Source organism: Podarcis muralis, chromosome 3, assembly GCF_964188315.1.
Source record: "Podarcis muralis chromosome 3, rPodMur119.hap1.1, whole genome shotgun sequence".
Lineage (NCBI taxonomy): Eukaryota > Metazoa > Chordata > Lepidosauria > Squamata > Lacertidae > Podarcis > Podarcis muralis.
Genome location: NC_135657.1, coordinates 110,409,919 through 110,425,802, shown reverse-complemented (window position 1 = coordinate 110,425,802; position 15,884 = coordinate 110,409,919). Strand labels below are relative to the sequence as shown.

The following is a 15,884-nucleotide window of genomic DNA, read 5'->3' as shown; positions in this document are numbered from 1 at the left end:
CCATGCCTCATACTATCATCATGACTATTATTGGGGGTTAGGGGGAACAACGTGTGTTTGCACAATTTTATGGGTACCTCACTAGCATCAGTTAATCCAACAGATCAAATTAGCAGGAAATGCAATATAAAGGCCATTCGAATGCATCTCCCCATTTAATCGCTTCTGAAGCGATACCATTTGGGAGGGCAGGAATCAGGCGCTTGTAAATATTCATCCAAGGCTGGCAAGAAACAATTCTGTATGCTCTGCATTACTGCAATAATCCTCTTTAATTTTTCTTAAAAATAGAAAGCCTGTACACCACGTAAGTAGGCAGCCTGCAAGCCATTTTATTTTCTTTAGAGTAGAACTTGTGTTGCAAATGGCAGGAAGCCATGAGCCACAAAAATAAAACCATTCTAACCCTAGTGCTAAGTAAGGAAAACAAAGATGTCTCAGCAATTAGCAATATTATATATGTTAGTACTAAGTAACAACAGATGTTTCAACCAGAGCCCAGTACATTCCTCGCAATCCTTCAGAAACCAAAAGCCTCTTGCCGTTGCTATACATTACAATTATCTTGGGCTTTCAGTCCTTGCAAATGCATTCTGAGTGGCGAATGCTAAAGTTTGTTAGTATCGGGTGGCTCTTACCTGTAGCTACATCAGCATGCTGCATACTTCTGCTGACTTAACAGACTAGCAACAAGTGTGCTCTGTAAAGACATGCGCAGGCTATGAGTCATTAGCAAGCATGCAAAGCTAATTGGCAAAACACTCATAAAAGATTCTGAAGGTGGGTTAATTACAATTCATTACGTAAACTGTCCCTGGGCTATTGTTAAAAAAAATAAATGCATTAACTTTCAAGGTCCAGTATTTTATGATTCACTTTGCCATGTTGTGAGAAAGTCTTTGTATCAAACTACATTCATTACAATTCAGGCCACAAAAGCCTTTACGGGGTTTCTTGACATTATTTCCATCCTTGTTATATAGGAATTCATATGGGCTGCACATTGCTAACAACTGGCAAAAAGTCAAAAAACATTTATGGTATTTTCTTACCATATACACAGGCCAGCTTTAAAAGCTACAAAATTTAATTGCTTCCTCTTTCCCATTTGTTCCTTTTAGCAAATAAAAAGTTGAGGGTGGAGATACGATGGCAGGCATGCAGCAGGCAAGAAGACTGCATTTTTGATTGCCCAATTGATCTTCACGGACTTTGCCTATCTGACATGCAGACATTCTCTATGAGTCCATCATTGGGAGAAACACAGGATGGCTAAACAATAGAATAAATGCTCAGTGCAACATTGTGATAAACATACCCGATTGCCAAAACTGGCAAAGCAAATTATGTTGGTGCAGCAGACTGGTAGCTACACTCAAATTGTTCATATCTAATATTTATTGATAGAGCAGCCTGTCCATCGAAGCTGAGCTGGACAAGTGTATTAGCAACTCAAGTACAGTGGTACCTCGGGTTACATACGCTTCAGGTTACATACGCTTCAGGTTACAGACTCCGCTAACCCAGAAATAGTGCTTCAGGTTAAGAACTTTGCTTCAGGATGAGAACAGAAATTGTGCTCCGGCAGCACGGCAGCAGCAGGAGGCCCCATTAGCTAAAGTGGTGCTTCAGGTTAAGAACAGTTTCAGGTTAAGTATGGACCTCCGGAATGAATGGTATGGGAGAATGTGATACTAATGTCCAATGCGAAGATGAAGGTCTACTAGGCTTGTCTGTTGAGCATGCTGCTTTATGGAAGTGAGTCATGAGCAACTTACAACTGTGAAGCGCAATGCCTCAAACTATCCACATGAGCTGCATCAGGAAGATTTTGGGTATCACACGGCAGTACAAAGATGTGCTCTCCCAAGTCCACATTTCCAACATGTTTGCACTCCTGTCTCAGTGACATCTATGGCGGCTTGGTCATGTCTACAGAGTGGAAGATGGCAGGATCTCCAAGGACGTGCTCTACGGGGAACTGGCTCCAGGCACCAAGTCTGTGTTACAAAGATTTCTGCATATGTGACATGGAGGCTGGCAACATCAACCCCACTGTGCGGGAATCCTTTGTAGATGACTGCAGTGCTTGGAGACAGATAGTCAGGTTGGGCATCCATAGCAGTGACCAGAGGAGGAATGACAGCTGGGAGGAACGGAGGGAGAAGAAACGCTATGGCGCATTTGCAGCAGCACAACCAGATGCCTTCATCTGCCCCAGCTGCAACAAAAGATGTCACTCCTGCAACAGTCCTTACAGCCACAGCAGGCGCTGCAACCTTCCAACAGTTTGACGTCACCCTCAAAGGCATGCTCCTCCATTGTCTCCCGAGATAGACAGATATTGACATTATTTAGCAGAGGTAGCCAACAGATTTGTATTGTATGCTTTGTGTCCATGAAATATACTTTATATACATTATTTACACAATGGGCTGCAGGTGATTGGCTAATTCCGAGATTCTCCTGTAGGCCAATCAGGTTGTGGATTCACTTCCACCTGGAGCTGGATTGGGTGGCTCCTGCGGACCAATCATACTGCTGCATTGTTCTAGGACCAGTCAGACTGCTGTATTCTGGATTCTATTGTTCTAGGACCAACCAGACTGCTGCATTTTGGATCCTATTGTTCTAGGACCAACCAGACTGCTGCATTTTGGATCCTATTGTTCTAGGACCAATCAGACTGCTGCATTTTGGATCCTATTGTTCTAGGACCAATCAGACTGCTGCATTTTGCATCCTATTGTTCTAGGACCAATCAGACTGCTGCATTTTGCATCCTATTGTTCTAGGACCAATCAGACTGCTGCATTTTGGATCCTATTCAACTCAGAACCTAACAGTCCACTTATTGAATCTTGGTAAGCCAAATTCATAGAAGCAATGGAAGCCAAATAATTCAAGAGGAAATGATAAAAAGGGGCTGAATAAAACCCCTCTGATGTATATGTTGTTATAGCCTCAGATAGCTCAGTTGATAGAGCATGAGGCTCTTGATCTCAGGGTTGTGGGTTTGAGCCCCATATTGGCTGCAAGATTCCTGCAATGCAGGGGGTTGGACTAGATGACTCTCATGGTCCCTTCCAACTCTACAATTCTTTGTGCCACACACATCATTTTAACTGAGAAGACATAGGCAGCTACCTTTCCTTGAGTCTGACCATTGGACCTATAATAATGTTTACATATTTACATGAAATCCTAGTGATCATTGGCCATCAAATGCTCTTGACACTATTAAAAGTGGATTTTGTCATATATATATACATATGTGTATGTGTGTATATAACAGGGACGCGGGTGGCGCTGTGGGTAAAAGCCTCAGTGCCTAGGGGTTGCCGATCGAAAGGTCGGCGGTTCGAATCCCCGCGGCGGGGTGCGCTCCCGTTGCTCGGTCCCAGCGCCTGCCAACCTAGCAGTTCGAAAGCACTCCTGGGTGCAAGTAGCTAAATAGGGACCGCTTACTAGCGGGAAGGTAAACGGCGTTCCGTGTGCGGCTCTGGCTCGCCAGAGCAGCGATGTCACGCTGGCCACGTGACCTGGAAGTGTCTCCAGACAGCGCTGGCCCCCGGCCTCTTGAGTAAGATGGGCGCACAACCCTAGAGTCTGGCAAGACTGGCCCGTACGGGCAGGGGTACCTTTACCTTTACCTGTGTGTGTGTGTGTGTGTGTGTGTGTGTGTGTGTGTGTGTGTGTATATATATATATATATATATATATATATATATATATATAATACATATACATATACACACCAACTTTCCTAAGAATGCATTTCACGCACTCCTTGGAAGGCTGGCCATATGGCCTCAGACTACAGCTTACATTCAAGACTGTCTTTTAGTTCTCTTTGATTTCTGCATTGACAGTAATACTATAAAACTATCAATCTTTTTCTTTTTTTTTAAGGCTTTGTTTAGGTACACACCTAGACCAGGGGTAGTCAACGTGATGTTCTCCAGATTATTTTGGAAAGCGTGTTCTCCTTCATGGACAGCACGTGTTGCGGTGGGGTCTTCCAAGACATCCCACTGTTGCTGGGCGGGTAAAGGTAGTTGGCCACCATTGTGATTGGGCTCCTCTTGTCATTGGGGAGAATTTGATGTTGCCATTTTTTGATTGACAGCCAAAGAAGTTTTATATTCCCTGCGCGCAGCGTTGAGCTTCCTCTTTTCACTGCGTGCATCGGATTACCCGCCCACCCTCCCTATATTTAGGGTTGTTCACATTGACCTTGCTATGCCTGTCATGGGGTCGTCTGCTTTTGGGGTGGGGGCCTGGTAGGAATTTTGTCCATTTGGCTGATTGGCTGGTGCCATTTGTTTTTTGCCTACCGTGTAGCAAATTGTCACAACTTGCAAGGCTACAGTTAGCCATTGGCTTTTATGAATTGGTTGGTGGAGGGGCATGGATTGGCTGTGCCTGCCCCTCCAATGCTGCTGCTGCAAGGGTATTCTGTTAAAGGGATCCAGGGGCTCGCCATGCTTTTGTCCAAACCCCTGTCAAGGGGCTAGGGCCATGCAAGAGTCCCTGAGAGCATTTGGGGAGAGGTGACGGCATGGTTCCCAGCTCCATCTTTCTCCCCAAAATGTTTTCCCTTTCTGACTTTCGCGTGCGTGCGAATGTCAGTCTGCCCTGGGTGGGGACAGATAGTCGCAACCAATGCCTAAGAAACCACTCACATTTTCTGTATTTTAATAAAGTTGTGGCCAAAATTATGCCCAAAACCTTAAACAAAAATTCTGTGTGAATTGTATTTTATTGGGGTGGCTTGGGGACCTCGACACGCGACTCCGTATTCTATCAACTTTGACCCTTCACCATGGTGACTGGGGCTGATGTGAGATAGGGGCCCATAACACCTGGAGGTTGCCATAAGGACATAATAAGTGCCTGCTGGATCAGGCCAAAGGTCCACACAGTCAAGCATCCTGTTCCCATAGTGGCCAACCAGATACCTGTGGGAAACTCCCAAGCAGGATTTGAGCACAAGAACACTCTTCCCGCCTGTGGTTTCCCAGATACTGGTATTCACTGCTACCTTGCCTTAAAGGTAAAGGGTAAAGGGACCCCTAACCACTAGGTCGAGTCATGACCGACTCTGGGGTTGTGGCACTCATCTTGCTTTATTGGCCGAGGGAGCCGGCGTACAGCTTCTGGGTCATGTGGCCAGCATGACTAAGCCGCTTCTGGCGAACCAGAGCAGCACACGGAAACGCCATTTCCCTTCCTGCCGGAGCGGTACCTATTTATCTACTTGCACTTTGACGTGCTTTCCAACTGCTAGGTGGGCAGGAGCAGGGACCGAGCAACGGGAGCTCACCCCATCACGGGGATTCGAACCGCCGACCTTCTGATCGGCAAGTCCGAGGCTCTGTGGTTTAACCCACAGCACCACCCGCGTCCCTTACCTTGCCTTAGGGATTTCTAAAACCACACAAGCAAACTATTGCAGTGGTGTGAGGGCTATGGGCTTCATTTTGGGCTTCTAGAAGCCAAAGGGTCCTGAGGTTTAATGAACTCTCAACTTCATGTTTAAGATGTGAGGACAAGGTCTCGGTGGGCCGGTGGGGAATATGTGGCCATGGCAAGCGATTTCTATTTGCGTTATTACGTTGGGCACAAGAGGAAGTTCGGCCACGAGTTTCTCGAGTTCCGCCCTGACGGGAAACTGAGATATGCAAACAACAGCAGTTATAAAAATGATGTCACGATCAGAAAAGAAGCCTACGTACACAAAAGTGTGATGGAAGAGCTAAAGAGGATAATCGATGACAGTGAAATCATGAAAGAAGATGATGCAGAGTTGGCCGGCAGGAGCTTGAAATTGTAATTGGTGATGAACACATCTCTTTGACCACATCAAAAATTGGTTCTCTTATTGATGTAAATCAGTCCAAGGATCCAGAAGGTCTAAGAGTGTTTTACCACCTTGTTCAGGACCTCAGGTGTCTCGTCTTCAGTCTCATTGTATTACACTTCAAGATTAAGATTAAATTGCTGTTCAAGATTAAATCGTATGGATTTAAATTTGCACTGTAAAGTTTCTTTTGGTGGGGTGACTTTCCATTCCTTATCTCTCATTGGTTTTATGTGTGTCAGATTTTTTTACAGTGAAGAATAATAATAATAATAATAATAATAATAATAATAATAATAATAATAATTTATTATTTATACCCCGCCCATCTGGCTGGGCCTCCCCAGCCACTCTGGGCGGCTTCCAAAAGAATATTAAAATACTATAATACATCAAACATTAAAAGCTTCCCGAAACAAGGCTGCCTTCAGATGTCTTCTAAAAGTCTGGTAGTTGTTGTTCTCTTTGACATCTGGTGGGAGGGTGTTCCACAGGGTGGGTGCCACTACCGAGAAGGCCCTCTGCCTGGTTCCCTGTAACTTGGCTTCTCGCACTGAGGGAACCGCCAGAAGGCTCTCGGAGCTGGACCTCAGTGTCCGGGTAGAACGATGGGGGTGGAGACGCTCCTTCAGATATAATAAATTTAATAAATGCTAAAATTTAATAAATGCTAAAAAGCTTAAAAAAAGAAAGATGTGAGGACAAGATCCGTGCTACGCCAGGGATAATGCACCCTTAATAAAATTCTCTAGGCACCCCTTCAAACAACTGCGTCAGTTATAAATATGCCAGTCAAATGCCAGCTAATTTCTTTTATGCCATGGTTTTGCCCTCCGGTGTCAGGTGATCATAGTATTACCGTAACCATAAAATACTATGTTTTCCTGCTATTCCCCTTTAAAGCCTACATTTTCTAAAAGCTATCTAAACCTGGCACGTAGATATGAAATTCAGCATTGTACCCTGAGTAAGGCCCTGTGGTGCTTTGACATTTCTGCAGCAAGATACTGAGAGCAGATGAACATTAGTCAGCATTTGATTTCTAATTGCAGTCTCAAAGCTTCAGGGATAATGTTCAAGTTGAAAGAGCGCAGCCTTTGATGGTAGCTCTCTGAGGGAGAAATTTGTTTTAGCTTTTCTCAATGAATGTGATTTCCAAGGATAAAGATCAAAGTGATGTCAGTGGCCAGAGCTATGGCAAATGCAGAATGCAGCCTCTTGCAACCTACAATTAACACTACAGTTAGACTGAAGTCTAGACTAGAGGCAAATCCCCTGCCAGCTTTAGCTAACACTGACAGAGATGTGGCAAGACAGGATATTGCTGTGGTGGCGAGAAGAGAAAGATACAAGCTACCCGAGTGGTAGAGGAGAGACCGGATTAGACTTTTAATCTAACAGTTAACTGTGTGTGTATGCGCATTTGCATATAATTTTATCTATTGAAATGTTTATAGACCGCGCTTTCATTAAAATACAGCAAGGTGGAATTCTGTTGTTGTTTAGTCATTTAGTCGTGACTCTTCGTGACCCCATGGACCAGAGCATGCCAGGCACTCCTGTCTTCCACTGCCTCCTGCATTTTGGTCAAACTCATGCTGGTAGCTTCGACAACACTATCCAACCATCTCGTCCTCTGTCGTCCCCTTCTCCTTGTGCCCTCCATCTTTCCCAACATCAGGTTCTTTTCCAGGGAGTCTTCTCTTCTCATGAGGTGGCCAAAGTATTGGAGTCTCAGCTTCAGGATCTGTCCTTCCAGTGAGCACTCAGTGCTGATTTCCTTAAGAATGGAGAGGTTTGATCTTCTTTCAGTCCATGGGACTCTCAAGAGTCTCCTCCAGCACCATAATTCAAAAGCATCAATTCTTCAGCGATCAGCCTTATTTATGGTCCAGCTCTCACTTCTATACATCACTACTGGGAAAACCACAGCTTTTACTATACGGACCTTTGTTGGCAAGGTGATGTCTCTGCTTTTTAAGATGCTATAAAGGTTTGTCATTGCTTTTCTCCCAAGTAGCAGGCGTCTTTTAATTTCGTGGCTGTTGTCACCATCTGCAGTGATCATGGAGCCCAAGAAAGTAAAGTAAAGAAAGCAAGGTGGTATACAGCATACCAAATTGCAAGGTCAATAAAAGAATCAGTTAAAACACCAATAAGTACTGGCTGAAGAAATTCACATTGCAAAGGCCTGTTTGAATAATATGCTTTTAAAGTTACGTCTAAAAGAATGCAGAAAGCAAACTTCCACTGGCATGCAGCTGAGAATGGGTTTTTGTTTTTTTTAAAGATTTGCTTACCTCCTCTGTTACACAAGGGGAAGTACACACTGTTAAATGGAGATAGAAGCCGTATGTATGGGTATGTGTGGAGCTTATCAATGCAGTATGCAGATGACACTTCTCTCGCTTTCATGTGGAAATCAAGTTATGTGAGACCAAGTCCAGCCCATGTCTTCAATTCAGTTGGTGTGAGAAGCAGACCATGGGGAAATTCTGAATGCACCTTATACATACAGGAGAAACTGGAATGGCAGAATTGGCTCTGCAAGGAGGGAGGGAGGAAGATGCTACCTGACCCTCTAACTCCTGTGCCTTGATTTGCTAATTGTTTTCTGAAATAGCTTATTTTATTTTATTTAAGATTCATTTTGTTAAGTTGCCTTGTGAGGCCTCACACCCCAAAACAGGGGATGAGCATTTTTAAGCAAGTAAATAAATACACAGATGTATGGAGAACCCTTTTTTATTAGCACTTACGTACATTTTTATGTTGTGTAATTATGCAAAGTCCAAATGGATCCCCCTTCCTTCCTCAGAAGAAAGCAACCATTGAGATTGCAGGGTTGCCCACAGTGTTATCTCCTAATCCTATATGGATCTACATGATCTGTGAAATCTAGGTAAGCAAGCAAAATTCTCAAAAAGTGTGAGGGCAATCTAGAAAGGCTGCATTTACCGCTTTCTTCTATAAATGGCTCTTCTGTGTAAAAAAGGTAAAGGTAAAGGGACCCCTGACCATTAGGTCCAGTCGTGGCCGACTCTGGGGTTGCTGTGCTCACCTCGCTTTATTGGCCGAGGGAGCCAGCGTACAGCTTCCAGGTCATGTGGCCAGCATGACTAAGCCGCTTCTGGCGAACCAGAGCAGTGCACGGAAACGCCGTTTACCTTCCCGCCGGAGCGGTACCTATTTATCTACTTGCACTTTGATGTGTTTTCGAACTGCTAGGTTGGCAGGAGCAGGGACCGAGCAACGGGAGCTCACCCCGTCGTGGGGATTTGAACCGCCAACCTTCTGATCGGCAACTCCTAGGCTCTGTGGTTTAACCCACAGCGCCACCCGCGTCCCTTGGCTCTTCTGGGTATTTACATTTAATTTAAATTACCCAGTACTGTAGCTTTCAACACCTGTTTGGGTAGCGCATCAAAGTGGATTCCTAGAACAGGTAGCCCAAACAGCTCCAGGCATCTAACAAGGCACAAAACCAGTCAGTGCCAGAGGGCTAAGAGCACCCTCTCTCCCATCACCAGTCCCAAGGACTTTATTGCTTTTTCAACAATGTTGCACACACATTTACAAGCTATCAGATCATGGTAGATATTTGACTTGACCTGGGGCAATGAAGCCATAGAAGAAAGGAATGCACACAGCTGAGGGATAGGACAGATATAAGAAAGCAGTGCATATTTAAGCGATGGAACTTGAGGCAGTAATGGCCACCAACCCACATGGCTTTAAAAGCGGTGTAGGCAAATTTATGGAGGAGAGGCTATTGGTGGCTACTAGCCACAATGGCTGGTAATACAGCAATGCTTCTGAATACCAGCTGCTGGAAACCACAGGAGAGACAGCTCTTGTGCTCACGTTCTGCTTGTGGGACTAGATGGGCCAGCAGGCTCTTCTCATGCAACAGGATAGAGAAGGCCAACTGCCCTGGCTGGCTCTATTATGCATCAAGCTCAGCGGGTTAAGGCCAAGGAGCATTGTCTTTCTGAGGGCACAGCATTTCTCAGAGGACTTGCTTTGTAATGAGTAGACACTTGCCCCCCTGAGAGAAGCCTGAGAGACCAGTCGGTGAAGCAACCACTGAGATTATTTCCTTCCGGTTAATGTGAATTGGAGAAAACCAGGAGGTTCTGCTCAACCTTAGCTGAGGCTTCTGCTTCGGATGCAACATTGTGACTTGGCAACCCTTAAGGGGGTAAACAGCAGGTGATAGGGCCAAATTTTTAATAAATGATAGTAATAATACGTCACCTTGCCAACAAAGGTCCGTATAGTTAAAGCCATGGTTTTCCCAGTAGTGATGTATGGAAGTGAGAGCTGGACCATAAAGAAGGCTGATTGCCGAAGAATTGATGCTTTTGAATTATGGTGCTGGAGGAGACTCATGAGAGTCCCATGGACTGCAAGAAGATCAAACGCATCCATTCTTAAGGAAATCAGCCCTGAGTGCTCACTGGAAGGACAGATCCTGAAGCTGAGGCTCCAGTACTTTGGCCACCTCATGAGAAGAGAAGACTCCCTGGAGAAGACCCTGATGTTGGGAAAGATGGAGGGCACAAGGAGAAGGGGGCGACAGAGGACGAGATGGTTGGATAGTGTTTTCGAGGTTACCAGCATGAGTTTGACCAAGCTGCGGGAGGTAGTGGAGGACAGAGGTGCCTGGCGTGCTCTGGTCCATGGGGTCACGAAGAGTCGGACACGACTAAACGACTAAACAACAACAACAACAATAATTTTATTATTTATACTCCACCCATCTGGCTGAGTTTCTCCAGCCACTCTGGGCAGCTTACAGCATATATGAAAACACACAAAAACATCAAACATTAGAAATGTCTTCAGATGTCTTCTAAAAGTTGTGTAGTTCTTTATCTCCTTGACATCTGATGGGAGGGTGTTCCACAGGGAGGGCGCCACTACCCAGAAGGCCCTCTACCTGGTTCCCTGTAGCTTCGCTTCTTGCAGTGAGGGAACCACCAGAAGACCCTCGGAGGAGGACCTCAAGTTGTCTGGGTTGAACGATGGGGGTGGAGATGCTGGACTGTGGTCGTTTAGGGCTTTAAAGGTCAGCACCAATACTTTTACATATTGAAATGCTCTGGCTGCAAGTTTCTGGTTTCTATTAGATTCCAGTTTCTTCACAGATAATGAAAAATAGATTGTCTTAGCCTTCCCCAATCTGTTGCTTTGCATATCTTTTTGAAATTTCCTGACCCTGACCATTGGCCATGCTGGTTAGGGCTGATGGGAGTTGGTCTCTAGCAACACCTGGAAGCCACCAGGTTGTGGAATGCTGGTAACCCCTTTAAAGTGCTAGACGTCTATGTAGTTGCTGAAGCAACACAAGTTCTCAGATCAGCTAGTTCTGTTCAGTTCTGCTGATTCACCTGTATGACCATATGGGAATAAACTTGACCTCCATACCTTCATGAACCCATCAAGGATGCAGAAGATTATTAATATTCACATGCCTCCTGGCATGTTGAGAGAGTCTTCATTAATTAAAATTTGGAGAAGTCCTTGAGAATGTTGGATGAAAGTTGCTCTATGCCTGAAAGTTATTAAGAATATCTCCTAGGCCTTTGCTAAATTAGAGCAGGTGCAGATAGTAATTAAATTCATTAAGTGATAAGCACTGCATGCCTTTCCTTCTCCTAGTACTATCAACATTCAGTGGCTAAAACAATTGCAAATTTATGGGGTTCAAGATCTCTAGGCCTGACTCTTTGTGCTTTTTGTGCCATGGCTTGGAGCCATGGGAGTGGGAGATGCACTATATTGGAATAGTTATCTCTAGGGATTTGTCAATCCTGTCTCTTTATATCTCCGGAGTTGTCTATGTCTTGCCTTTTGACGTCCACAAAAACTCCATGGAATGTTTATCATGACTTTACATCAGGAATTGCTACCAATGTAAATGTGGGTGCTTTCCATTGCTCTCAATTGATTGTAAGTCCAGATTCACATTTAAACCTGTGGCTCATTTGGGAAAGAGATTGTGCACCTATCCATGTTCTGTCCCTATTCCTGAAGTAAATAAACCTTTACACAATCATGCTGAAGACGATCCCAGGATAATTGTCCTTACCAGTAGGGCTACAATATTTGCGTCTGTCCTGGGCAATGCAATTCATCTTGGGGAGGGTGATGACCCTTTTTCCTGAGCAGTTGAAGGTTTAGGGATCTTTTCTGGGCATGATTTTCTCCATGAGAGCTTGAAAATCAGTATGGTGGCATTCTGCAAACACCTCAATGTATTCTTTCCAAAATGCTGGACACCTCATATCAAAATCTGCAAGGCATTTGCAGGCCACACTGCCTTTTTCTGGCTACTGTGCTTGCACACCCACAAATGTTTGTGAACTCACAATCCTGCCATGTGGACATCTTGAATGGCTAGATTTCCCTGTTTACAGAGGTGCGGTAGGCCTACTCAAGGGCACTTAGAACTCAAAATATCCATGGTAGTACTGTAACTTACTGATAGCAGTAGTGTACACTATCTTGTGGATGGACTAAGGTCTTATAAAGAAAGGTAAAGGAAAACAACCCCTGGACAGATTAAGTCCAGTCAAATGTGACTATGGGGTGCAGCGCTCATCTTGCTTTCAGGCCAAGGGAGCCGGCGTTTGTCCACAGACAGCTTTGTGGATCATGTGGCCAGCAGGACGAAACCACTTCTGGAACAACAGAACACTGTGACGAAAACCATAGTGCACGGAAACGCCGTTTACCTTCCCGCCACAGCGGCACCTATTGATCTACTTGCACTGGCATGCTTTCGAACTGCTAGGTTAGCAGGAGCTGGGACAGAGCAATGGGAGCTCACCCCGTTGAGCGGATTCGAACTGCCGACCTTCTGCTTGGTAAGCCCAAGAGGCTCAGTGGTTTAGACCACAGCGCCACCAGCATCCAATAGTAGTAGAGTACGCTATCTTGTGGATGGTCTTATCTACACCATACACGGAAAAGCACAGCCAACACACATTTAAAGCACATGGGTTTTCCCAAATAATCCTGAGAAATGAGGTCAAAGCTACAACAAGCTATATCCTTTACAAACTACAAATTATCTCCTTTTCTCATCATTCCAGAAACCAAGACCATCCAATGAAGTGAATGATGGGAGACTCAGGACAGGTGGAAGGAAGTCCTTTCTCACTTAATGCAAATGTTAACAAGATGTGTTGGTGCTATCTGTACTGAATACCACCACAAGATGTGTTGATGGCCACCAACTTAGAGGGCTATAAATGGAGATTAAGCAAATTCCTGGAGGGCAAGACTTTATATGGCTACTTGCTATGTTAACAACTGTATATGTTACCTCCAGGATAAGAGGGAAGAGTGCTGTTGTGTCCATGCCCTGCTTGTAGGCTTTTCATAGGCAGCTGATAGCCACCGTGGGAACCAGGGTGGACTAGAAAGGGCTTTGTTTTAATCTAGTAGGGTTCTTCTTATATTCTTATGGGATCTCTATTTAAAATTTGTAATCAACTGCAGATTAATGAATCTGTTAATTACAGTAATTCATGTTTTAACCCTCGTTAAACAAGGAGATACTTCCTTGTGCAGGGAAGACAGCCCAATCTACTCCTCCTCACTGACTCTGGGCAGGTTTCTGTGGCTCTCTGGTGCTTTGCAAAGCGATCTGCACAGCACCAAGGGCAACCTCAGGATTGCCAGTAGCTACAGAGATAAAATACCACAAATTGCTTGTGAGCCAAAAGGAATTTATAGTAAACTAGCCACCCAGAGTTAAAAGAGGAGAGACTTCTCCATTTATTAGCTTAGCAGAAGTCAACAGAGCACTAGATGCCTGCATGAACTTGCTTTACTACTTTATACTGTGTTATCTGAACCATTATCGTAAGAGCCAATGGGCTTGGAAGTCTACCTACCCTTTCCCTGCGTACTGAAAAGTCTTTTAAAAATAGATGAAGTGATTCAGTTATCCACTTCTCATAGATTTCCCTCCTCGTGCACCCATACAACTCTGAAGAGGCAGAACGTATAGGTTTGAAAAGTCAAGCAAACCATATACACCATAAAAACCACACAACAAACCATTAGATGCCTGGACCCAAATAACTGGTTGGTTAGTCCTAGTCAGTATGGGTAATTGAGCCCCACCACCCACTGCTGGCTGACCTTTGTTGTAGCCTTAAGGTTATAAGGTCAAACCGTTGCAGTGAGTAGAAGATACTGAATTTATGGTGCTAGTTCTGCTCTGTAATTACTTAGTTCTTACAACAAATTGCCTTTCTGATTCATATCAATTCAAACTCAAGATGATGGATTTTTCAGAGCTAGGCGACCTAATCAGAAGAGTCCGCGACCAGAAGGAGGAGGAGGAGTATCAGGAAGAATGGACAAAATTTAACGATTATTTAGCTAAATTTGTTAAGTTTAACTAATTGGAAATAGCTTGCAGGCAACAGATTGGCTTAGGAATTTATATAAGTTAAGTGATGTTTAACATGTACAATTTCGAATTGAAAAGATATGTTAATGGACTAAGTTAAGTTTATAAGAATTAAGATTTGGAAAGCCATTGTAAGGATATGCAATGAAATTCAACCAAGGGGAAGCGAGGAAGTCGCTTAACAATGTTAATAAATGTAATTTTAATAAGGTTATGATTTATGTTTGTTTTTGTGTTTTGTTTGTGTATAATTTTGTGAAACTTAATTCTTTTTTGAAAAGAAAACAAAAACAAACTCAAATGTGTGCAAACTAAGTATGAACAGTTTCTGCCACACTGATGATGTCATCGGTTTGCAGGTGTCTTGTGAGCATTGATGCAAGGTAACATCATAGGAAATGCAATTCATGGAGAAGGCTCCACAATGAACCTTGCAGTGAACCTGCCTACACAGCCACCCATGGCTGAAATGGTGACAGCCGTAAGCCATAAGCTGCTTTGCAGGGGATTCAGCAGCCCTGACATGCAAATTGATCAGTGTCACATGACAAGGGATCTCTGCATCATTTCAATGTCACTAGCAAGTGTTCCACAGAGTCTGTTGAGCCAAGAGCACTGCAGATTAGAAACTTGTGAATAAAAGCCAACTCTGAGAGTATCATCACAGATGGCAATTTATTCTGGGAGTTAAGTTTGAGATGAATATCCAGTCCCCGCTCTATTCCTATCACCTTCCCGGTTGTGGACAGAGACCACAAAATTAATATTCTGCTGAACCTGATGTTCTGGCAGAATGATCTCACCTATTGGACAGAATGATCTCACCTATTCAGCCATATGGGAAACTGCAGATCTGAAACTGTGGTGGAAAAAAAGAACCCCCATTTCACAGAAAAAAACCCTCCTGTTGGCCTTGAGGCAAGTCTTCCCTGCCATAGGTGAGCAGTTACTTAAAAGCATGGATGGATGCGTAAGATAGCCTAGGACATCTCTCCCTGCTTTTATACAAAGTAACGATTTTAGGGGACGCGGGTGGCGCTGTGGGTTAAACCACAGAGCCTAGGACTTGCCGATCAGAAGGTCGGCGGTTCAAATCCCCACAACGGGCTGAGCTCCCATTGCTCGGTCCCTGCTTCTGCCAACCTAGCAGTTCGAAAGCATGCCAGCACAAGTAGATAAATAGGTACCGCTCTGGCGGGAAGGTAAACAGCATTTCCATGCACTGCTCTGGTTCGCCAGAAGCGGCTTAGTCATGCTGGCCACATGACCCAGAAGCTGTACGCCGGCTCCCTCGGCCAATAAAGCGAGATGAGCCCCAGAGTCGGTCACGATTGGACCTAACGGTCAGGGGTCCCTTTACCTTTAATGTTTTTAGAGATCTGGAAAAAGTCAAAATATTTGTGATTGATTTGAGACCTCCACCCCCTAGCTTCCTTAAATTAATACTTTGTATTTCAGTTGTTCAAACAGGAACTCCTGAACAGCAGACTCCCAGGGGAAGGAAACTGAAATCATATTGATGGGGACCCAAAACGACAGAGTATCATTAGAGTGAAAGGGAAAGAATAAGTTGTTTTCACAGCTGGGGAG

At 44.4% G+C, this 15,884-nt stretch overlaps 1 pseudogene; it reads left to right on the top strand.

Annotated features, from left to right (window-relative positions):
* The first annotated feature begins 5,563 nt into the window (after positions 1-5,563).
* LOC114593277 (protein mago nashi homolog pseudogene) lies at positions 5,564-6,106 on the top strand (annotated as a pseudogene).
* Positions 6,107-15,884: the final 9,778 nt, after the last annotated feature.